Consider the following 24,994-nt stretch of genomic DNA (forward strand, 5'->3'; position numbering starts at 1 on the left):
TATTTTGCCTTTCATTGTTAGGCTTGGAGCAATGGATAATGTCCTGGGTTGCATATATGTAACAACCTCACAGAAGCTTACAACACTAACTTACATCATATAAACTCTTTGGTGGTATAAAATTTCATAACAGGGTGTGGCCAAAATTTCAGATTGGGACTCCAGATTACAAACCCAGGTGAAAAAAAAGTTGTCACCATCCCACATTTACAACAGTCACTGATGAGATCAAGAGTCTAACAAGGGAATACAGCACAAAGTTGGAATTGTGAAATTTATATGTGGCTCTGGCCACAAGTGGAATGGTCAGTCAGTTCTAGACCCAGCCCAAAGAAATAATAATGGGTCTTTTTCCTTAACCCTGCCTATAGGAGAGATGTTGACTATCAAACCCGGGTTTAGGTTAATATGTAAGATTATGAGTCCATACCAGCACATAGGCCTCAGAGAGCTTTGCAACTCTTATGCACATTTTATAAGTCCCTTGGATGTTGCAGAGGGTCATACATTGTCACAGCAAACAGGTGAGATTGTCACTCTAATATATACACTTAGCTAAAAGTTAAAGTTGTCACCCTCAAAGATGATGAGATTGTGTCATATTACTGGGCCTAGTACCCAGGTGTTGAGTCTTTTGGCTCAAATTCCTTTCCACGGGAGCATTGTTACATAACGCTGGCTCAGAATCACAATAATGTCATTCTTCTGTGTGAGTCCTGTCAATAGGGTATATTATCACATATCTCTTGGTCTATCAGCTAGGTTACGTGTCTCTCCAGACTGCTCTCTGCCTCCAGAAAAAAATTTTGAAATATCGCATAAATTAGTATGTAAATGGTGTAACTCTCCTCTCTTGCCTGGGTCCCGCTTACCAAAGGAATTGTGACATATGGCTGAATAAAAAACCTAGGTGGTATGTCTCTCCTCTGTATTCAAAATTTATTTCTGTGCTGCATTCTCCTTCATTACTTTCATGTTCTACCTTTATACTGGTACCAAGTGCTTTGATTACTTTATGTTTGTTTTGTGTTTGGAAATTGTTAAGTGTAATGCTTCCAATATTTGTCTTCCTTTTAAAGATTGCCAGGATTTTCATGTAATTTTCTGGGCTTTTTTAATTTATATTTTTGGGAAAGTTTAATTTAAAATTGAAAATTAGCCTGTTGAGTGTGTGGATTACTTTAAGCAGCATGGACATGTTTACAATATTATGTTTTCCAACCCTTGATAATGAGCATGCTTAAAAATGTGTTACTGGCCAGGCCTGGTGGCTCATACCTGTAATCCCATCACTTTGTAAGGCCAAGGAAGGCCCATGGCCAGATCAGGAGATCGAGATCACATTGGCCAACATGATGAAATCCCGCGCCTACTGAAGTGCACACAATTAGCTGGGCATGGTGGTGTGTGCCTGTAGTTCCAGCTGCTGGAGAGGCTGAGGCAGGGGAATTGCTTGAACTTGGAAGTGGAGATTGCAGTGAGCTGAGGTTGTGCCACTGCACTTCATCCTAGTGACAGAGTGATATTGCATCTAAAAAAAAAGAAAAAAGAAAAACTGTGTTGTTATTTGTTATATATTTTTTTTTTCAGCTTTTCTTCCATTACTGTTTTCTAGTTTCATTCCATTTGGGCTATAAATAATTGTCTGTAAAATTTCAATTAAAATCGTTAATGCCTCTTTTGTGGTGTCACACAAAATCCATCTGGGAAAATATTCTATGAGCTACTAAAAAATGTACATTCTATTGCCTGTATACATTTGTTAGGTATAAATATTGTATAGAGCATTCAAACTTTGTGTTCCCTTATTGATATTCTGTCTTACTTTATTTATTACTGAAAGTGAGATATAAATGTATCCTTCCATTATTATATTGCTTTCTAGTTTTACTTCAATTATGTCAATGTTTGTTTTATGTATTTGGGAAAACTCTCATATATTTATAGAGTCTCAGGGAATGAACTCTCTTAGCATAAGTGAATGTCCTACTTTGTCTCTTGCGAATTTTGACTTAGAGCAAATTTTACAAAATATGACAGTTTTCAACTTAATAAATTGTTACCTCTTCTCCTCTTATTTGGTTAACACTTCCATGGCATGCATTTTTTATCCTGCCATTTTCACTCTATTTTTTTATTAGGTCTGAAGTGAGACTCTTGAAGAGATGACATGCTTAGATCTTGATATAGATCACGATATAGTTAGGTTTTTTCTTTTTCATTTTGAAGGATACTTTTGCTGGATATAGTATTCTTATTTAGACTTTGTAAAAAGTAAAAAGTTTCTCATCAAAGTTTTCCTTCTTTTAAATAATAAATGTTAGAAATAATATTTTCTTTTAAAAATTAAATTTCTTCAGAGCCTTCCTGTTTTGTGCTATTGACCCTCTGTTAAGCCCTATTCTATGTAGCTGCTATATATAAGGAATAAGTACATTCTATGCCCTTGGACTTTCACCAAGAGATTCGTTCTGTACATGCTCAAGCATGTCCCAGTTTGCAGCTTATGTCCTTTTCTTATTTGGAAATGTTATTGCTTCTCTAAGTCTTTTCACAAGCAACTTTCTCCTTTTCTTTGTTCTCCACTGCCTTTACCTATTTAGGGAAGTTTTAGTTTGTTAGCTAATCAGGTTTAGCTTAGACTGTGATGTGCTGCTGAAACTAACGGAGATAGGAAATAGAAGTAAGAACCCAATGCATACAGGATAAATATTCCTGCCTTTCTGTTTCATTGTGCTTTCATGGCAGGATTGCTGATGAGCAGCAAGCTTTCTACAGAGAGTAAAATTGCCTTGCTGAGAAAATTCTTTGTCTGAGTGCTAGTTCTACTTTTTGGCACTGAGGAATAGGCATTTCTAACAGAATTTTTTATTCAGTGTTTTAAGTATGTTATCCTACTTCTTTCTTCCTGAAAGATTTATGTTCATAAACTTACTGGTAATCTTACAGAAGCATGCATATAAATAACATATCTCTTTTTTTCTTCCTGCATTCAAGATTCTCCTTTTATATATGACTTTCAAAACATTTATTTGGGGTCTTGTTAGAAATTTCTTTGTGTTAATGTTAGTTGAAATTTACTGAGCTTCTTGATTTTCTTACTTTTTAATAACTTTGAAGTGCATAGTAGTCTTTTTTGTACTTCTACCACACAAATTTTATTTTTTGTTCTTTTTATCATTTTGTTAATTTCATTTTGTTATTTCAGTTTGTTTATGTTATTTCAGTTTTACTCATTAAACATCATTCAGATGGCAATTTTAATTTCTTAGGGTAATTTATTTTTTTCTTTTAAAAATAGATGCAGACTTTAATTGAAATTTTCTCAGGTAATTTTTACATCTCTATTTATTATCATTGATTTCTGCACATTTATTTTTATCTTTGAGTGAGTCATATTATCTTAATGTTTTGTATATGTTGTAATCTTGGGTTTCAAATTGTATAACAAAATGCCACATGTGAAAATGCTTATTTTCTGGGGGAATATGATACCAACTTTTAGGCTAGAGATTCTTGAAGTCTCTCACACCTGTTCTATAGATGTTTTATCTAGGCTTGTGTGTTTTTTAGTTAAAAATTATTCCAAATGTTTTTTCTTTTCTTTTCTTTTCTTTTCATTTTTTTATGAGTTAAAGTTTACTTTTGTTGCCCAGGTTGCAGTACAATGGTGTGATCTTGGTTCACTGCAACCTCCACCTCCTGGAATCAAGTGATTCTCCTGATTCAGCCACCCAAGTAGCTGAAATTACAGGCACCTGCCACCACACCCATGTAATTTTTGTGTTTTTAGTAGAGACAGGTTTTCACCACGTTGACCTGGCTGGTTTTGAACATTTGACCTCAGGTATTCCACCTGCCTGAGACTCCCAAAGTCCTGGGATTACAGATACAAGCCACCACCCCTGGCCATTCTCTATGTTTCTTATTGAGATCATGTAGTCAATTGCTGTACCCATTGTCTGTCAACGATACTGAAGTCTTTCTTGTAACAGTCATTTACCTTGTCTCACCTGCCCCAAACTGTCAAAGAATACCACATTTCCTTTAAACACTGTCATAGAATAGAGAAATTCGTCTTTAGTAAGGTCTCACAAAGCCAGAAGCCTGAACACAGGTGCCACTATTTTATTTATTTTTGAAGGGGAAATCAGGAGTTGGGAGTCTATATTTAAAGTCATCATAGGATGAAGAAAGCCTGGGATGGGCAAATATAAAACACTTTTATTACACTTCTATGTAGTTCTTGGTATTTTTCTCCCTTGAAGTGCTACAAATGCTTAACTGATTATTAGGTTTCTCACAGAGGAATTTTGTTCAGCATATTTCTGTTAAGTTTATATGTCTATAAAAGAATTAGAGCCTGTGGTATTTTATTGTCACCTTGTTAGTGTGATTCGTATAATTATTTAAAATGTATTCACTTGAGCCTAATGCTAATGTGAGAGAAATATTGTTGTTCTTTTTTTTTCAGCTAGCTCTTTTCATATTATTCAGACATATGGCCAGAGCATGAAATAAAAGATTCACTTCAAAAAGTAATTCTGAGAAAATATAAAATCTGTGACCTTAATAGTTTACATTTAAAGAAATACTACCAAAGTGTGAATAACTACAAGGGACAGAAAAGCAGTTATAATTTCTTTCATCAATGTTTGTCAACTACCCACAGCAAAGCCTGTCAATAGGAAAGCTTTTCAGGTGTGTTCAATCTTCAGCGAACATAAGAAAACTTTTAGCAGACAGAAATGCTACAAATGTAAATAATGTAGCAGATTTTACTATAAAAATTAGAATACATACTGGAGAGAGATGCTTCAGGTGTGAAGAATGTGACAAAGACTGTAAAAAGATCTCAAACCTTACTGAACACAAGAGAGTTCATACTGGAGGAAAACCGTACAAATGTGAAGAATGTGGCAAAAACCTTAACCTGCTCCTCAACCCTTATTAAACACAAGAGAAATCATGGAAATAAATCCTACAAATGTGAAAAATGTGGAAAAGTCTTTAAATGCTTCTCAGACCTTCCTAAGAGAATGAGCAGACCTTGCTAAACATAAGATAATTTGTACTGGAGAGAAACCCTATAAATGTGAAGAATGTAACAAAATCTATAGGTGGTTCTCAGACCTTCCTAAACATAAGATAATTCATACTGAAGAGAAATCCTTACATATGCAACTAATGTGGAAAAGCTTTTACATGGTTCTCAGCCCTTAGTAAACATAAGAGAATTTATACTGTAGAGACACCCTACAACTGAAAAAAAATGCAAAGCCTTTACCTGCTCCTCAACCCTTAGTAACCACAAGATAATTCATATAGAGGAGAGACCTTACAAATGTGAAGAATATGGCAAAACCTTTAAGTGCTTTTCAGACCTTAGTAATCATAAGAGAATTCACACTGGAGGGAAACCCTACAAATGTGAAGAATGTGGCCAAGCATTGATTTCATTCCAACACCTCATTAGACATAAGATAATTCATAGTAGAGAGAAGCTCCATAAGTGTTAAAAATGTGGAAAAGCTTTTAGCAAGTCCTCATACTGTGTTCAACATCAGAGACTTAATACTGAAAAAATATCTAATAAAGGTAATGACTGCTGAAGAAGATTTAACTTAACAACTCGTAAGGTCTCTAAGAACTTGCTTTATAATCTGGGTGCTTTTGTGTTGGGTGTGTATATTGCATTCTACTCTTAAGGAATGCTTTCTTTCTCTTTTTTAAAAAAATCTTTGTGGATTTTAAGTCTGTTTTGCCAGAAATTATGATTGCATTCCCTCCTTTTTTCTGTTTTCCATTTACTTGGTAGATTTTTCTTTCTTCTTTATTTTGAGCTTAACTGAGATGAATGTCTAGATTACAGCATCCTGTTAGATCTTGATTCTTTACTCAGCTTGTCGCACATTTTTTAATTGGGACATTTAGCCCATTTATGTTTATGCTTTGTATTCATATGTGTCAGTTTGATTCTGTCACTATGATCTTAGCTGGCTGTTTTGCACATTTGTTTATGTGGTTGCTTTATAGTGTCAGCAGTTTATATAGTGTGTTTTTGTAGTGACTAAGTATAGTCTTTTTCATTTATTGTTTTCTTCAGAAGCTCTTGTAAGACAAGTCTCAGGTAACAGATTTCTTCAGTGTTTGCTTATGTGAATAGGATCATATTTATTTATTTTTACTTCTGAAGCTTACTTTGGTTGGATATAAGCTTACTTTGGTCTCGTGGGAAGCTGCAGTATGGGGAAGAAACATGTGGGTTGATGGAGTCATAGGAGTTAACTTGCTGGAGCTCTTCAGGGGTCAGACATGGCCCACCAGTGCAGATGCTATGGTATGGGCTCCCAGGGTACCTGAGACTGACCTGTAAGAATCTGTAGCCAGACTGTGTCCCTTGAAGAGGCCAGGAGACCAATGGGTGTTCAGTTGGAACAGCTTCTTCTGATATGCAAGACCATCCTGCAAAAATTAGATCCAACAGTTTCTCTAGGGCTAAAATATCTTATGGGAGAAAGTTGAACCTAGAGAAGTGGCCACCACTGGCAGCATATTACTACAGATGCTCTTGCATCGACACTCTTGGCACCACATGAGGTGGCTTGCTGCCCCATTTCCTTGCTTGTCTTCTGGGGGCTGCATCTCAGAGAGATATAGGTCAGCAGCTCCTCACTACAGTCAGCCCAGGATGGAGGATCCGTGATTTTGGCCAAGTTAGGAGTTTACTGTCTGGTGAGGAGCAATGGGTAGTATGTGGAACCCATGGAGAATGGACTGGCCTCCTCTCCTTGGGCAAAATGCAGCTTGTTTGAGGTGTAAATAAGACACTTGGGTTTTGGATTTTTTGTTAGCCTGAGAGGCATAGTAAGGACAGTTCTACTGTAGAATTAATGGTAGAAATATTTTCAGTTGCCCCTAGAGGCTCTGTCCAGGAAGTTGCTAAGTTGCTACTAGTTCAATATCCCTGCCAGGCCCAGACCTGGAGAACCTGCTCAGTGAGAATATGTGAGAACAGGCACTCATGTAACAGTCTGGCCACTTTTCTGAAGGGCTGCTGCAGTATTCTCTGTGTCCACTGCAGTTCCTAGTCACTTCAGGTTTTCCAGCCCCTGAAGTTATCCCATTGAATGCTACAAAACAGCAATAAATGCAATATGCCCTCTTCCCTGGCAGCTCCATCCCAGGCAAGTATAGACATGTTTCCAGCCCAAAAGCACCTGAAGGAGGTAGCTGGAGCACCTTCTTGAAAGGCCTTATCCAGGAAGGAGGGAGTAATTCTGGACTCACTTAAGATAGCAGTATAGCCACATTTTTGTAGGAGAGCTCTGCAGAGGTACCACTTTCATCCCCATTTTATTTGGATTCTCCTAAGCCAGAACACTGGAACTGCTAAGTCACACAAACAGCAAAAATGGCAGCTCACTCTTCACTCTAGGAACTATATCCCAAAGAGTTTTCAAAATTTCATTGATCAAATAGCATCGGTGGTGGTAGCTGGACACCATGCTTGGGAAGTTCTTTTCAGGGAAGAGGAAGAGATTGGGGTCCCGCTTTAACAGGCAGTCTGGCCATGTCTTCTTAGAGCACCTGCACTGTATTAGGAGATCCTTTCTGCCCCAGTCAACTTGGGCTCTTCAAAGCCTGAAGGCTGGGATGGCCATGTTATTGAAACAGCAAAGATGGAGGTCCACTCCTCTTTCTGGTAGCTCCAATTCAGACAGATGCAGTGTTGCTACCAATGGTTGGCTGGAATTCTAAGCCAGTAGGTCTTACTCTGTGAGACACTGTGGAAGTGGATCTTACAGACCATCATTGCTCAGGTCCTTGGATTCTGCCTATTTCCTATGGGTATGTACAGGGGTGTAACATCCTGCTTTGCTGGAGTTGCAGCTACTTTTTCTGAGAATTCTGGAAAGCTAGAGTATCTAAGCCTCTTGAATCACTACACAAGCCTGTGCAGCTGCTCTGCTGAGAGTCCATGTAGGTCTATGTGTTAAACTGAACACCTTGGTAAAGTAGGTTCTTTAGGGAGTCTTCTCACTTGAGGATTGAAAAGATCTGTGGGAGAATCATCAGTTCCCAGAGTCACACATGCACTCACTGCTTTAATGGGTGGGGAGGTTCTCTTGGCTCCATGTGTTTTCCGTGTGGCCCATTGTTCGGCCTTGCTTTACTCTATTCTCCATAAGTTATGTTGTTTCTTTGATTATTCCCAGTGCAAGTACCTGGATATTTCATTTGATGGTTCTGCATTTATGCACACTTTGCATTTTTCTCTGTGAGAACTGCATAGTTTAGCTGATCCTAGTCTGCATTCTTGATCCCTTTCCTATAAAAGAAACCTACTTTTTTATACTGAAAGAATTTAGGCTGGACATGGAGGCTAATGTGTGTAATCCCAGGAGGTCAAGGTGGGCAGATCACGAGGTCAAGAAATCGAGAATATTCTGGTCAACATGGTGAAACCCCATCTCTACAAAAAATACAAGAAAATTCATTGGGCATGGTGGCATGCACCTGTAGTCCCAGGTACTCAAGAGTCTGAGGCAGGAGGCTCCATTGAACCCAGGAGGTGGAGGTCGCAGTGAGCCAAGATCACACACTGCACCCCAGTATGGCAACAGGGTGAAACTGTCTCTCAAAACAAACAAACAAACAAAAGTTTAATATTTTTTGAAAGCAAACATTGATGTCATTTAACTATTACATTTGAAGCTATGTCTTCACTTCTAGAATTTATGTGAAAGAACACAGTCAATGGTTGCTGCACTAGATTTAAGATAGGTTCTTCTATATTAGATGGACAGATTTATATACTTTCATATGGAAGTTTAAGGAAACAAATATAAGGTACGTGAAGAAATTCTAAGTGGAAACGCTACTTTGTAGTTGGTTTACAGTAATATCATAAGTGACAGGGTAATAAGAGTGTGAAAAGTAATCAGGATAATATTCTGAATAGTAAAAGAAACAACTTGAAGTTTAGAAGAAAATTGCATTACCCTTTGCAAAGTAAGAATTAGAATACAGTGAATTTCAAAATGCCACTTTAATGGCAATGTGTAAACTTAGTTTGTTTTTGTTTCAGTTGAAAATATTTGTTACTGTGGTAAGGCTATTTTACATCAAATTTTTATCTTGCCACTGATGTTAGGTTATCCCATCTTATCCATGGTTGTAGGTAACAGATGATAACTATACACTATTGAATGACAATGAAATAACATATCTCATGATTCTTTGTCAGTGGTCTTTAACTTGAAATAATTTGGATAATATGGTTCCTACAATTTATATTTCTGTTTTTCCTGTGACTACAGATAATTATGATGGTTGTCATGAAGATTATGAGTATGATGGAGCTTTATGTTTTATTTCTGAATTCTGAAAATCTCTTTACAAAATTTATCCTACTTTTTTTTAACAGATAATGTCTCTAGTCTGCTAAACATATGCAGACCTTTAGTTTTTATTGGTTTTATTAGTTTTTAATGGCTCTAACTACACAAATAAATCACTGTAAAATAAACATTAAGTGTAACAGCTTTATAGAGAATAATCGTATTAGTTTATGATTGTGTACCTACTTTGAGAAGAAAAAAATATTAGAATAAAACAGATAATTTTACATATCTTGATAACTTACCAGCAAACCAGAAACTTCAAAAATTTTGAAAGCAAATCTGTCATCTCTGCTTTGTATTAAACTCCTTTATGTAAAATATTATTGCTTCTCTCTTAGAAACATCTTGTGCAAATTCTCCTTTTTTTTTTTTTTTTTTGGTCTGTTTGCCTATTGCTCACTACAGACATAATATATAAATTTTTTTAGCCTAATTTCATAAAGCATTCCTTGTATAATTTTCTCAGAGTTGATGAATGTGTCTTTGATAAAATTTAATGATGTTCACAAAATAATTTTCACATGTAATTTCACAGTGCATTTATTATTGTATGCCATTTATTTAGTACACTTTAATTATTTCAATTAGAGAAGGCTATTTAATACAGTTTTCATTTAGTTCCTGTCCATTTTACATTATGAAATTGATATAATTGAGTTTATTAAATTTATTGGGACAATTTATTTAAGTTAAAGTTGAACATTTAATAAGTCATGAGTTATTTTTGGCATATACATGAAGTAAACAAGATAATACTAGCTATGTAATAGAAGCCTCATAATTAGAAATAAATATTCTGTTTGAAATTAGCCTGTGGTCTTGGGTGAAAAATGAAAATATCTATAGTAAAGAAATAACATCAAATCTGCATATGAGGAGAGCGTTATTATACCTGCGCTGCACAGTTCACTCTCACAATTGAAACAAATTGTAGAGTTGGGCATTTTAGGAAAACTAAGTGAAAACCTTATAAAATTTTTAGATTATGTTTCTACATTTAAGCATCTACTGAGGGAGGTAGAGGGAAAGTCTATCCAGTCAAACCTGGAGTGGCTAACACATGTAAATAGTATGCACCCCAGGTATCAAAACTTAAAATTCCCTGAACTCTTTTTATTTCAATTAAGAAAATATGATTTTAATCTCCCACCTTTATATTCTGGCTTAGACAGAATTACTAGGCCATTTTTTTTAGATTTGATTTGATTCTAGATTTTTCTTTTCTTTTCTTTTCTTTTTTTTTTTTTTGGAAATGGAGTCTTGCTCTGTTGCCCAGGCTGGAGTGCAGTGGTGTGATCTCACTGTACTGCAACCTCCACCTCTCACGTTAAAGTGATTCTTCTGCATCAGCCTCCTAAGTAAATGGGACTACATGCGCCCATCACTACACCTGGCTAACTTTTTGTTTTTAATAGAAATGAGGTTTCACTGTATTAGCCAGGATGGTCGACCTCCTGATCTCCTGGTCCACCCATCTTGGCCTCCCAAAGTGCTGGGATTACAGGCGTAAGCCACCATGCCAAGCCTTGATTCTAGATCTTGACACAACACATCCTCAACTTTTTTTTCTCTGAGGATAGAAAAACTGTGTGATATGGAATAACAATACCAAACATTTGTCATAACCAAAGGATATTTTATTTCTGCCCTGCTGTCCTGGGCTCTTAGAATTGTAGCTCTTCCTAGAAACTGGCAGGATCAATTGGGTGACATATGAAGAGTGGTTTCATTGCATCATGTCCTAAGAAAACCTGGCTCCTGCCAGTAGTAATACCTAGTCAGATTTTTTTTGGACTGTGAATTGGGTGTTTTTATAAAATATAAATGATAGGTTTGTTCTGTTTATTTTTAATGATTCTTTCAAAATTGCTGTGTGGCTTTATTTCTATAATGAAGCAAATTCTGAATGTTGTATAATCTGTTCATTATCAGAGAGTAAAAAATAAAGAACAATTAAATGAATCTATCTCAATTTTTGTGAATATTTTAATCAGTAAATTTAATCACATTTCTATAATCTTTAAGTTTTACTACTGAAGACTAGATAGATTTTTTTCTCCTTTTTGCAAACTATAAAAGCATGTTCATAATGTCACTTTCATAGATGCTATGAATATCAACTGTCAAGTGTTTTGGTTTCTAAAATAAAATATTTTAGAATTATATTACCCAACATGTTCAATGAAACATTTTTAAGTTGGGTATTTAAAAAATCTGTCAATTTTGAATTGCATATGTAGCTAAAATTTTCTTAAGTTGGAGAATAAGGTATAAAATAATTCATACAAATAATATAAGAGAGATCACTGAACTACCTTGACACTTAAGAGTCATGTATAAATAGTACCAGATCTAGGAGGAGGATGTCATATATTCAGATTATTTTTGGGTCTCCATTCCAAAAGATGTGTTAAATTACAAGAAAAATAAGATGCAAACCTGACAGTTCTTCCTTGTAAAGGGCAGCCTCAGCCTGGCCACCATGAACCACAATTTCAGGTTCTGGTTCAGCATGTCTAACCTTGGAAAATAGTTGAACTGGGGCCTCAGAATGTCCAATGAAAATCTTGAGAATGGACACCTTAGCCACCTGAATATAGCTGTAACAGGAACAAACTCCACCAACCAAGAAGCCATCACTTTAACTTAGAAAACTGTACCAGCAAAGTGTGCACATATCAGCCTGCCTTTTCAGATAAACTCTGCTCAATCCAGCAATTCAAGAAAAAGCAAAAAAAAAAAACGAATCTAGAAGTTTAGGAAGAAGAACCTCCACTGCCTGAACCAGCCTGTATGATGGATGCAATTGACAGTAGTGACTTGACAAGGGCAGACCTCAAGACTGATCCGACATAAAAAATGCTTCTGAGTGTTCAGAGTTTCAAACTAAAAAATCTAGTAGTGGCCTGGCCAGACGCAGTGGGTCAGGCCTGTACTCCCAGCATTTTGGGAGGCCAAATTGGGCAGATCATCTGAGGGCAGGAGTTCGAGACCAGCCTGATCAACATGGAGAATCCTCATCTCTACTAAAAATACAATGTTAGGCAGGTGTGGTGGCAAATGCTTGTAATCTCAGATACTCAGAAAGCTGAGGCAGGAGAATCACCTGAACCTGGGAAGCAGAGGTTTTGGTGAGCTGAGATTGTGCCAACACACTCCAGTTTGAGCAACAAGAGTAAAACTTCATTTCAAAAACAAAAAATCTAGAGTTGCAATCCTAGTCTCTGATATAACAGACTTTAAACCAACAAAGACCATAGGAGACAAAGAAGGCCATTACATAATGGTAAAGGGATCAATTCAACAAGAAGAGCTAACTATCCTAAATATATATGCACCCAATACAGGACCACCCAGATTCATAAAGCAAGTCCTTAGAGACCTACAAAGAGACTTAGACTCCTACACAATAATAACGGGAGACTTTAACACCCCACTGTCAACATGAGACAGATCAACAAGACAGAAAGTTAACAAGGATATTCAGGAATTGAACTCAGCTCTGCAACAAGTGGACCTAATAGACATCTACAGAACTCTCCACCCCAAATCAACAGAATATACATTGTTCTCAGCACTACATCACACTTATTCCAAAACTGACAACATAGTTGGAAGTAAAGCACTCCTCAGCAAATGTAAAAGAACAGAAATTAAAACGAGCTGTCTCTCAGACCACAGTGCAATCAAACTAGAACTCAGGATTAAGAAACTCACTCAAAACCACTCAACTATAAGGAAACTGAACAACCTGCTCCTGAATGACTACTGGGTACACAACGAAATGAAGGCAGAAATAAAGATGTACTTTGAAACCAATGAGAACAAAGACACACCATACCAGAATGTCTGGGACACATTCAAAGCAGTATGTAGAGGGAAATTTGTAGCACTAAACACCCACAAGAGAAAGCAGGAAAGATCTAAAATGGACACCCTTACAACACAATTAAAAGAACTAGAGAAGCAAGAGATAATTCAAAAGCTAGCAGAAGGCAAACAATAACTATGATCAGAGCAGAACTGAAGGAAATAGAGACACAGAATACCCTTCAAACAATCAATGAATCCAGGAGCTGGTTTTTTGAAACAGTAAACAAAATTGATAGACCACTAGCAGACTAATAAAGAAGAAAAGAGAGAAGAATCAAATAGATGCAATAAAACGTGATAAAGAGGATATCACCACCGATCCTACAGAAATACAAACTAGCATCAGAGAAAAGTTTAAACACCTCTATGCAAACAAACTAGAAAATCTGGAAGAAGTGGATAAATTCCTCAACACATACAACCTCTGAAGACTAAACCAGGAAGAAGTTGAATCTCTGAATAGACCAATAACAGGCTCTGAAATTGAGGCAATAATTAATAGCTTTCCAACCAAAAAAAGTCCAGGACCAGATGGATGCACAGCCGAATTTTACCAGAAGTACAAGGAGGAGCTGGCACTGTTCCTTCTGAAATTATTCCAATCAATAGAAAAAGAGGGAATCCTCCCTAACTCATTGTATGAGGCCAGCATCATCCTCATACCAAAGCCTGGCAGACACCCAACAAAAAAAGAGAATTTTAGACCAATATCCTTGGTGAACATTGATGCAAAAATCCTTAATAAAGTACTGGCAAACCAAATCCAGCAGCACATCAAAAAGCTTGTCCACCATGATCAAGTGGGCTTCATCCCTGGGATGCAAGGCGGGTTCAATATATGAAAATCAATAAACGTAATCCATCATATAAACAGAACCAAAGACAAAAACCACATGATTATCTCAATAGATGCAGAAAAGGCCTTTGACAAAATTCAACGACCCTTCATGCTAAAAAATCTCAATAAATTAGCTATTGATGGGACGTAACTCAAAATAATAAGAGCTATCTATGATAAAACCGCAGTCGATATCAAAATGAATGGACAAAAAACTGGAAGCATTTCCTTTGAAAACTGGCACAAGACAGAGATGCCCTCTCTCACCACTCCTATTCAACATAGTGTTGGAAGTTCTGTACAGGGCAATCAGGCAGGAGAAGGAAATAAAGGGTATTCAACTAGGAAAAGAGGAAGTCAAATTGTCCCTGTTTGCAGATGACATGATTTTATATCTAGACATGATTTTATATCTAGAAAAACCCATCATCTCAGCCCAAAATCTCCTTAAGCTGATAAGCAAATTTAGCAAAGTCTCAGGATACAAAATCCATGTGCAAAAATCAGAGGCATTCTTATACACCAATAACAGACAAACAGAGAGCCAAATCATGAGTGAACTCCCATTCACAATTGCTTCAAAGAGAATAAAATACCTAGGAATCCAACTTACAAGGGATGGGAAGGGACTCTTCAAGGAGAACTACAAGCCACTGCTCAATGAAATAAAAGAGGCTACAAACAAATGGAAGAACATTCCATGCTCATGAGTAGGAGGAATCAATATCGTGAATATGTCCATACTGCCCAAGGTAATTTATAGATTCAATGTTATCTCCATCAAGCTACCAATGACTTTCTTCACAGAGTTGGAAAAAACTACTTTAAAGTTCATATGGAACCAAAAAAGAACCCACATTGCCAAGTCAATCCTAAGCCATAAGAACAAAGCTGGAGGCATCAAGTTACCTGACTTCAAACTATACTACAAGGCTACAGTAACCAAAACAGCATGGTACTAGTACCAAAACAGAGATATAGACCAATGGAACAGAACAGAGCCCTCAGAAATAATGCCACATATCCACAACCATTTGATCTTTGACAAAACTGACAAAAACAAGAAATGGGGAAACAATTCCCTATTTAATAAATGGCGCTGGGAAAACTGGCTAGCTATATGTAGAAAGCTGAAACTGGTTCCCTTCCTTACACCTTATACAAAAATTAATTCAAGATGGATTAGAGACTTAAATGTTAGACCTAAAACCATAAAAACCCTAGAAGAAAACCTAGGCAATACCATTCAGGACATGGGCATGGGCAAGGACTTCATGTCTAAAACACCAAAAGCAATGGCAACAGAAGCCAAAATTGACAAATCGGATCTAATTAAACTAAAGAGCTTCTGCACAGCAAAAGAAACTACCATCAGAGTGAACAGGCAATCTACAGAATGGGAGAAAATTTTTGCAGTCTATTCATCTGACAAAGGGCTAATATCCAGAATCTACAATGAACTCAAACAAATTTATAAGAAAAAAACAAACAACCCCATCAAAATGTGGGTGAAGGATTTGAACAGACACTTCTCAAAAGAAGACATTTATGCAGCCAACAGACACATGAAAAAATGCTCATCATCACTGCCAATCAGAGAAATGCAAGTCAAAACCACAATGAGATATCTCACACCAGTTAGAAAGGCGATCATTAAAAAGTCAGGAAACGACAGGTGCTGGAGAGGATGTGGAGAAACAGGAACACTTTTACACTGTTGGTGGGATTGTACACTAGTTCAACCATTGTGGAAGTCAGTGTGACCATTCCTTAGGGATCTAGAACTAGAAATACCATTTGACCCAGCATCCATTACTGGGTATATACCCAAAGGATTATAAATTATGCTGCTATAAAGACACATGCACACGTATGTTTATTGCGGCACTATTCACAATAGCAACGACTTGGAACCAAACCAAGTGTCCAACACTGATAGACTGGATTAACAAAATGTGGCACATGTACACCATGAAATACTATGCAGCCATAAAAAATGATGAGTTCATGTCCTTTGTAGGGACATGGATGAAGGTGGAAACCATCATTCTTAGCAAACTATCGCAAAGACAAAAACCAAACACTGCATGTTCTCACTCATAGGTGGGAATTGAACAATGTGAACATGTGGACAAGGGAAGGGGAACATCACACAACGGGGCCTGTTGTGGGGTGAGGTGTGGAGAGAGGGATAGCATTTGGAGATATACCTAATGTTAAATGATGAGTTAATGGGTGCAGCACACCAACATGGCACATATATACATATGTAACTAGCCTGCACGTTTTGCACATGTACCCTAAAACTTAAAATATAATAAAAATAAAATAAAATAAAGTTAAAAAAAAACAATAACAACAACAACAACAACAAATCTAGTAGTGGCCAAACTGGAGATTACTGTTTATCTATGAGGAACATCTAAGTTCTTGGTCTTCCCATGCTGTGGTATGGAACGCAGGCCACACAGGGGATTAAGGCCCTTAATTTTTGTCAAATGAAGGATGACAGGTAAAAGATTGTTCAGAAAAATGTGCCTAATAAAAATTTTATTCACACTGCATGCTTTTTGCAACTGCACATGGTTATCCTGCTAAGCCCACTGACACTGGACTTTGTCCCGTTATGAAAGTCCCCAGTAAAACTCCATATCCCATTTATTAATTCTGAGTCTCTTCTTTGACATCTTGAACCTGGTACCATTTACATGGAAGTTGAATTTGACACAACTTGTCCCATGGTAAGGAAGGATTTCAAGATCTGCTCCATGTGCTTTAAAGCTCACCAAGGCATCAGCTATAGAAGGATGCAGTTGTTATGTTTACCATTATCATCCAGGGCTCATTTCCTTAGATGCACTTTCAGTGGAATACCAAGAAAGATGAACAAGAAACACATCATGGTCAGAAGGAACATTAATGACCGAATAAACAGTGAACACTTGGAAAGCAAAAGGGAGGATTTTGCTTTCTCCTTGGGCAGCCCTCAACTTCTGTCATTGCTTTCTGACTGCAGTAACGGTTTTTAAGCTCCATTCTGGGTCTGGAGAAAACTTAGGCACTGGGTGGTAATCACTTTCACTTAGTCCTGGTACAACAGTGCTTTCTCTTGTCAAATATGACCTCTGTGATCATGAGCTTCTAAGCAATCTGGACAATGCACCATCTGAAAACCTATGAAAGGAAGTTGAGTAGGTCTGAGGGAAACAATTTTCCACTTTTTACAGTGGCACATTCAAACTACTGTGATGGTAGACAAATGTGCAGAAGAGGACAGCATAGTATAACTCCACATTATGTGAGTTTGCAAACAACAGTTTTTATTCCTATGTGTGAAAGCTCCAAATGAAAACCAGAAATTACTTCAGTGTGCACCTATCAATGACTGATTGCACAACATTTTTTCTATCATACTGAAAAGTATTCACTGAGGATTTTCTAATTGAACATATAGAGATAAAGACAGGAGAATGTAAAATAGTAACTGCATAAAATCATTAAAGAAAGTGAAGAAATGTTCAACTTGTCACATCATTAACATTTTTGCACATATTTGCATGTATATCTACCCATAAAGCTAATATTTTCATAATTGAGTTAAATGTGAAGTTGAAATAAAATAAAATAAAATACCTTCTAAGCTCAGAGGTTTATACCTGTAATTCTAAGACTTTGGGATGCTGAGGGGGACGAATCACTTGTGGTTTGTGGATTGAAACCAGTGAAGTGAATATGGTGAAACATCATCTCTACTAAAAATACAAAAACAACAAAAAAAGAAATAGCTGTGCATGCTGAGATCACACCACTGCACGGCAGCCTGGGCAATATAGCAAGATTCTGTCTCAAAACAAACAAACAAAAATAATTTTTGTCCTTTTTCAACAAGAAAAAGACACACATATGGTCAAAACATGCATGGATGGAGTTGAGTGGATGTGGAGCCTGTTCAGGAAAAAAGGAAGAAGAGTCAGCACCCTGAATTATGTGGGGAGGATCCACTGGAACACAAATAAAGAGGTAGTCATGGCCTCAGCCCAGCTACACTGAGGCTTCCATGGGGCTTCTGAAAGTAGAAGAAATGGCCTGTGACACTGAATACCAGATGGGCCTGTAACAATAAAAGATCTGCCCAGGTATCTTAGCAATCCTGCCAGAAGGCACTGACTATACCCTAGATTGGAGACTCCTGGGGTAGAGTGGCTACCAGAGTGTCAGCAAACATGAGTCTTGACCACTATGGCTGTGTCAGTTTAAAATAGCTCATCTCTTCTGTTTTACAAAACAAAAAATAAAGTTAAAAAAATGAAATAAAGAAAAATAAAATAAAAATTAAAAATAAATTTGAAGTAATTAAAACATAGTAATGGCAAATAAACTAAAATAAAATAGAGAAAATAAAGAAAAAATGTAATTAAGATCAGGAAAAATAAAAAGATGAAGATAATAAACAAAATAAATTAAGAGAAATAAACAGAAATAAAATAATTAGCAACATAATAAAACAAGAAAAATGTAAGAATGAGGAGAAAACTAAAAATAAAAATAAAAAAGGGAAATAAAATAAAATAATATGAAGGGACATGAATGAAAATAAATTTATAAAAACAAAACAATAAATAAAATATTACAAACAAGATGCAAATTGGAGAAAATTTGAAATGAGACTCTAATAAGAAAAAAAAAAAGAAATAAAAGTAAATTATTAATAAAAACAAAATAAATAAGATAAAATGAAGATAAAGACAAATATACAGAGAAATAAAAGGATAAAAAAATAAGCCATCGGCATAATCTACAAAACATTTCACCCAACAACAGCATAAAACTTTATATTTATAATTACACATGACATGTTTTCTCAGATAGGCAAACTTCTAAGCTAGATGCATATTTCAGCATATTTAAACAGATGATGATCATAAAAGGTAGTATTTCTGACCACAGTAAAATATAATGGGAAGTTAAAAACAAAAAGAAAACTAGCACATCTGCATATATATGAAAACTAGACCAATTCTTGAGCATAGTATTTTTCAAGAGTTAAAACATGCAAGTTTCTTTAGATGTTAAAGGTATTCAAAATGATCTTCAAATCAATGAGATCTCTTTAAAAAAAAGATAGCGTTTTTTTCTGGAGAAGTACTAAAATGCTCTAAAATGTTTCAGTCAGTATCTTGCTGTGTCACCCAGGCTGGAGTGCCATGTCATAATCTTAGCTCACTGTAGCCTTGAACTCTCATGTTCAATTGATCTTCCCACCTCAGCCTCACAAGTAGCTGGGACTGCAGGTGCATGCCATCATGTTCAGCAAGTTTTTATGTTTTTTGTAGAGACAGGGTTTCACCATATTGCCCAGGCTGGTCTCAAACTCCTGGGCTAAAGCAATCCACCTACCTTGGCTTCCCACAGTTCTGGGATCACAGAGTGAGCCAACAAATGTTGCCCTATAATTTCTATAAACACTCAAGAAACCACAAGTAGGCAAACAGCCTGGAAATAGGAATAAACTCAGAGGCATAATTCCTTTTTATTTCAAAACATATTGCAAAGTTATAATAATCAAAAGAGTGGTCCTGGCATAAAAACAGAAAAATAAATTTTGCAACAGTAAGAGAAGCCAGATATCCTCAACTTATCTTAAATGGGGGTTCCAAATCCTCACATTGCGAAACTTTCTCCTTACTTCAGTAAAATTGGGTTCTTGTCACATGACCAGGAAACATTAGGTCAGGGACACTCTGAAGGATGAGGAGTAGAGTTGATTGAGTAAAATAAAAGAAGAAAAAAAAAAAAACAACTCTCAAAAAAGTGAGTGGGAGTTCTGTTTACAGGCCCCCTCCTCCCAGATTGCTGAACACCAGACCATCACACAGGAAGTGAAGAGGCCTGGATCCTCCTCTATGTACAAGGGGTGAGCTTTCCGTGGCTCCACTCTCTTCCCCCAGTATGTGGGTGGACATTATTCAGAGAGAATCAGCTGGAAAAAGTAGGCTTTATCTGAGACCAGCAGTCTCATTTTTCAGCTTGCAGGCTGTTGTAGCCTTGAAGGGGGGGTTTCACCCAAGACCCTTGGCTGTTCCCTAACTTTGTTACTTCCCCCCCAAAGAAGTACATCTTACTGTGGTTGGAGTAACGATAAGCATGAAGACAAAAACCACTTTTAAGTGCTTCCTGCTGACTGGCAGCTTTGGTTTAAAAAAAAAAAAAAGGCAGTCAGAACTCCCTAAGAGGCCTAAGTGTCCCAAGTTATAAGGGCCATCATCCAAGGCTATTGTTACATGACTGTTTGGAGTTTCATAGCCTGAAGGTGAGAAGAATCAAACTGGGTTATTTTAAAAAAAAAGTATTAAAATGAAACAAGGGGAATGGGGGCAAGGACAGCTCACAAATTCCTAGGTCTTTTACCAGTTTTCATAGGAAAAGAGAGATCAAAAGCCCAAATGGAACAACTAAAATTTTACCCTTACCCTTTTCCAGCATGTCAGTTTTCTGGGTTCTGGCTTCTTTCCTCCTGAGTTGAATTCTAAGCAAACCAGTCTAAGGTTTGGGAAATTAACTCTTTCAAATTCAAAGGATGCATCCAAGAAGAGTGTCCCACAGTATTGAGACCTGATTACCTATCTGTTAAGAGAATACAGAGGAGAATAAATGAAAAAAGTAAGCATTTTTTCAAAGGAGTTCCAAGGGTTCAGGATATATTTGAAAAAAGCATAAACTGAAGATGAATGGCTACTTATCTAGAAAGAGAGAGAGAAGCAGGTGTCTCTACTTTCTTTCTCTTCCTAGCAAATACCCAGGGTATGTTGACAGATAGGAGAAAGAATATTCTCTTTCCTTTTTCAATCGTTGTACTCCTGAGTCCTGTAATTGTTACAGTTTGCCACTCCTGGGTGTTAAGGCAGTTTTCATCCATGTTAACAGGGAGATCTGGGGAGGGAAACTATCTGCTCTTACCTACATATGCCCTATCTCCCCTGCTATTAGTAGTTCTGGAGTTCACTCGACCTCATTTATGACAAGGATGCTGGCATAATCCTTATCCATGAAATTGGGAGGGTTGACATTATCAGCTGGAATTAGTCATGTCCACCTGCACAGTTTTTTAACCTCCATTATCATCAGCCTCTGATTTTTTCAGATCCAGTAGTCTTTCCTAGAGCTTCAACCTGAAGCTTGAAATGGAGGTTGGGATAAAAATGTTTCTCAGTGGATTACATGGAATTATTTCATCATAGGTCTATTACATTGGCTTTGATGGAATTCTGTTCAACAAGAAATTTCAGATAAGACCTGCTAATGTGAAGCCCAGCCATGGGTTTTTACCATTAAATACTTATGAGTTGGGTGATTCTCTCCTCTTATGGGCCCAAGATAAATTTGGAGTCCCTGGGGCTGTCAGAAAGTGTCATTCTTTACTTTCCACAGATAAACCTGCAAGATGACTGTGTAGATGAGGTATCAGTCCCATTTTTCCAAGGGGCTTTTATTATTGGCTCTGCAAGTTGAGCTTGACTCCTTAAAGGGAAGCAAACCCTTTCAGTCAAGTCCTTGGTAAACCAACCAGTCTCTCCAGTTATGCCCTGTTGGAAAAGAAAATGGATTATTATTGCTCTGATGCAAGCAGCTATATTGCCATAAATTTAGAAGACTCAAAACTATTTTTCAAATTCTGGAGAAGCCAGGCAGAGAGAGGCAAACATGTTCTATATTTTGTTCACAGGAGTACACCTTACTCAAATGTTAAAAGCTGTAAATAACTCAAAATAAGTTTCCTTGACTCTGGTAAACAATAGAAGAAGTAGTAATGTTACAATCAAAAGTTGGAAAAAATGCTTCAGTTTTCTATTAGTCCAGCCCTTTCAGTTAACTCTTGTTTTGTTTGATACTCATGAACATTTTAGCTCTTCATTAATGCTGTACGTTTTTCTTATATTCTAATGTCAGAAGCTCCTAAGTGATTGGAAACCTGCAATTGAGAGGAACCCTGTCAAAGATCTGTAGCTGATTAAAAACAACTGTATAAAAAAAAATCAAAACAGACAACAATTGTCTGTGTATAACAAATTGCCCAGGGTAGTTACAGTCAGAAATAAGATTGACAAAGAATTTCAGTTTATTCTGTGGTTTGCAATATCTTAACAAACAATCTTAACTGTGATTGATAGCATATACTTCAGACATTAGAATTTTTGAAATCCCATACAATTTTGGAACATGTATAAGTATTATTCACCAAAATATCATCTACAGAACATTGAACACCGTTTTGGCAATTCTAACTAAACATGCCATATAATCCTGTTTACCTCTCATGTGGATACTCTAGGGGCTCCCTTTAGCATCCAAAAGCCACAAGATGGGAAAAACAATTTTATAACTAAAGTTTGATTTTGAGAAAGAAGTTACATGTTAGGGATTTAAAACACTAGATGTTATAAAATAAAATTCCAGATTACTGTAAATTACTTATTTAACCAAAATGATGACTTAGAAATTTTTTTTTTTTTTTGATTTTAGCGAGATGTATATTTTTGGAAAATTTGAAACTTTTCACCGACGCCTTGCCAAGATAATAGACATCTTTACAACCCTCAAGACGTATTCAATTCTGCAAGATTCCACAATCGAAGGGCTGGAAGACATGGCCACTAAATACCAGGTATTGTACTTTCAAGCTATATTTTCTAACATAATCCACAACTAAACTTCAATATTTTATGCAAATAACAGTGTTTAGAATGATTCAAATAATCAGTCTGTAAAGTAAAATATAAATAATCTCATGGCCTTTTAACAATAAAGAAATTAGATTTATTTGAGAATTGTGTAATGGTGCTAATATGTTCTTTTCAGGTGTGTGGTTATAAGAATGACTTTCCAATAGTCTAAAATTAATCACCATTAAAAAACCATTTTCATTAGTAACACAAGAAAAATGTTTAAATGTAACTTATTATTTTATTTATTCTTGCAAGAAATATTTAATGAAGAGTATACTGTGTCAGGCACTAGTTGATACCAGGTAGTGCATGACACTAAATTATCTCTGCATTTAAGCATTTTATTTGGACCCATATTAAAAAATATAAAGGAACTGATTTTATTCTAGATCTGACTTCCCTAATTATTTTGATTGTTAACTGCTTTATCTTGTCATGGTATCTGTGTGACAAATTTTAGTTTTGAAAGTGGGCATAGTGACCTAATAACATTTTGAAGATTTTAGAAAAACAATTTACAAACAATTTGCCTTAAATTCTTCATAAGGACATACTCATTTTTTTTCTTTTTTTGGGGACAGTGACACTAAATCTTAAATTTTTTTGGTACTTGAATTTGAAAAGGATGATATAATTAACCCCTACACTCTAATTTTTGTACTCTAACAATTTAGCCCAATATAAGGAATCTTTTTCATTTCCTGAGTATACCAAGTTTTGGGAGAGAAAAAGAAAATACCTTTATATAGCAGGAAACAGTGTAAGTTTACTGGCACATAGTAGATGTGCAATAAATATCTGTCAAGAAAATAAGTAGATTGAGTTTGAGTAGTTGATGTAAAGGTCACGATTAATCATTCCCTTTATTTAACTTAACAATCTTTTTTTTTTTTTAGGATTTTTTTTCTTTTTATTATTATTATTATTATTATTATTATTATTGTTATTATTATACTTTAGGCTCTATGGTACATGTGCGCAACGTGCAGGTAAGTTACATATGTATACATGGGCCATGCTGGTGCAGTGCACCCACCAACTCGTCATCTAGCATTAGGTATATCTCCCAATGCTATCCCTCCCCCCTCCTCCCACCCCACAACAGTCCCTGAAGTGTGATGTTCCCCTTCCTGTGTCCATGTGTTCTCATTGTTCAATTCCCACCTATGAGTGAGAATATGTGGTGTTTGGTTTTTTGTTCTTGCGATAGTTTACTGAGAATGATGATTTCCAATTTCATCCATGTCCCTACAAAGGACGTGAACTCATCATTTTTTATGGCTGCATAGTATTCCATGGTGTATATGTGCCACATTTTCTTAATCCAGTCTATCATTCTTGGACATTTGGGTTGGTTCCAAGTCTTTGCTATTGTGAATAATGCTGCAATAAACATACGTGTGCATGTGTCTTTATAGCAGCATGATTTACAGTCCTTTGGGTATATACCCAGTAATGGGATGGCTGGGTCAAATGGAATTTCTAGTTCTAGATCCCTGAGGAATCGCCACACTGACTTCCACAAGGGTTGAACTAGTTTACAGTCCCACCAACAGTGTAAAAGTGTTCCTATTTCTCCACATCCTCTCCAGCACTTGTTGTTTCCTGACTTTTTAATGATTGCCATTCTAACTGGTGTGAGATGGTATCTCATTGTGGTTTTGATTTGCATTTCTCTGATGGCCAGTGATGGTGAGCATTTTTTCATGTGTTTTTTGGCTGCATAAATGTCTTCTTTTGAGAAGTGTCTGTTCGTGTCCTTCACCCACTTTTTGATGGGGTTGTTTGTTTTTTTCTTGTAAATTTGTTGGAGTTCATTGTAGATTCTGGATATTAGCCCTTTGTCAGATGAGTAGGTTGCGAAAATTTTCTCCCATTTTATAGGTTGCCTGTTCACTCTGATGGTAGTTTCCTTTGCTGTGCAGAAGCTCTTTAGTTTAATTAGATCCCATTTGTCAATTTTGGCTTTTGTTGCCATTGCTTTTGGTGTTTTAGACATGAAGTCCTTGCCCATGCCTATGTCCTGAATGGTATTGCCTAGGTTTTCTTCTAGGGTTTTTATGGTTTTAGGTCTAACATTTAAGTCTTTAATCCATCTTGAATTGATTTTTGTTTAAGGTGTAAGGAAGGGATCCAGTTTCAGCTTTCTACAT

This window comes from Pongo pygmaeus, chromosome Y (genome assembly GCF_028885625.2).
Source record: "Pongo pygmaeus isolate AG05252 chromosome Y, NHGRI_mPonPyg2-v2.0_pri, whole genome shotgun sequence".
NCBI lineage: Eukaryota > Metazoa > Chordata > Mammalia > Primates > Hominidae > Pongo > Pongo pygmaeus.